Source organism: Corylus avellana, chromosome ca4 (assembly GCF_901000735.1).
Source record: "Corylus avellana chromosome ca4, CavTom2PMs-1.0".
NCBI classification, from domain to species: Eukaryota; Viridiplantae; Streptophyta; class Magnoliopsida; order Fagales; family Betulaceae; genus Corylus; species Corylus avellana.
The window spans coordinates 12,216,606-12,218,208 of NC_081544.1; the positions used below are offsets into that span (position 1 = coordinate 12,216,606).

The 1,603-nt window shown below is 36.2% G+C and overlaps 1 non-coding gene across 1 annotated transcript; it reads right to left on the reverse strand.

Annotated features, from left to right (window-relative positions):
• Positions 1–211: 211 nt before the first annotated feature.
• Positions 212–318, reverse strand: LOC132180159 (small nucleolar RNA R71). The gene has a single exon (XR_009440052.1). It is a non-coding gene; the product is annotated as a small nucleolar RNA R71 (small nucleolar RNA).
• Positions 319–1,603: the final 1,285 nt, after the last annotated feature.

Genomic DNA, 1,603 nt, shown 5'->3' on the forward strand with positions numbered 1-1,603 from the left:
CACTTACGAGTTAAACGTACACGTATTTGCCCATTAATTTAGATAGATACTTGGCTTAGATCCCGAAGGAATCGGGTTAGTCCTCTTTCATTTTTCTTTGAAAGATAATGCTAAGTTGTGGTATAATTTCTTGCCTGTAGTTTCCATTCATACTTGGGAAGAGTTGTCCAGTAAGTTCCTAAAGAAGTTTTTCCTAGCTCAATAGACAAGGCAGTTTAGAAGGGAGATTCAATCTTTTCAATAGAGAGATGGAGACCTTTTCTTCGAAGCATGGGACCACTTCAATGCGCTGCTTCTTAAGTGTCCACATCACAACATACCTCAAGATGATCAGGTACAAATTTTTTATGAAGGGTTAGATGACACTAACAAAGGAATGATTGATTCAGCTTGTGGAGGTGCACTTATGGAAAATAGCAGTGAGGAAGCCTTGGAGCTCTTCGAAACATTGAGTGAACACTCCCAACAATTTTGTTTCAGAGGAAGGCGAGGAGTAAAAAGTAATGGCATGTATGAAGTGAACCTGAATGGTGGATCACAAAATCAGATGGCTGCCATGGAGAGAAAGCTAGATATGATTGTCAAAGCCATGACTGCGCAGAACATCTCGCCTAGTCAACAAGCCACACAACTCGAGGTATGTGCCATATGTTCCCATTCTGATTACTCTACTGAGACTTGTCCTTTGTATTCATTTACAGATCAGGAGCAAGTAAACTATGTGGGACAGAACAATTATCCGCCAGAGAACAATCCATACAACAACACCTACAATCTAGGGTGGCGCAACCACCCTGTTAAGTGCCAAAATATTCATATTTTAGTCCTTAAACTTATGAAATATTACATACATGAAACAAAGTTGCTAATCATAAGTGAGGCTTCATCTTCAACCTTAGTTGAAGGTTTAGCCTCTCATGTTATTGAAAGACAAAACAAGATTGATTGAATTCATAATGTAAAATTGAGTACTTACAAATAATAATCACAAAGTTGAGATCCAAAAGCTAGGAAAACCTTAAACTCTCTTCTTTCTCCTCTGCAATCTTGAAATTCGTAGCCTCCCGAGCTAATCTGATAATTCCCTATTTATAGACCTAAAACCTAGGGTTTTACAAGTTGAAATCGGATAAAATTCGTCCAGGTTTGTACCCTTTAATTGCGGGACGATTTAGAAATAGTAAACGTTCAAATTAGGAAAATCATATTTCACAATGAATTGTAGTATTTTGAGTTAGCTTTCTAATACAGCTTGAATCACCTAAATCGGATATGTGAGACGAAAGTTATGGTCAAAATACTCAGACATATACAGAATCTGAATTTAAATCCAATACAAAATCTTATCTTTAATTCGATTTAACCATTTCTTGGATTTGGTTAAGCTTAACCACATCATCTAGGTCTTCTCAAAGTATGTTTTCTTCCGAAAAATAGTTTTTCTTCAATGACCTACAAAATACTAAAAATACAAAACTAACACAGAATATCAGATAATAACATAGCTAAAGGATCAACACAAGTAAATTAAGGGGTCCAAATATTCAATATTTGGCACATATCAGTAACTATGAGCATGGTAGAAGCAGTAACAAGGGTGATT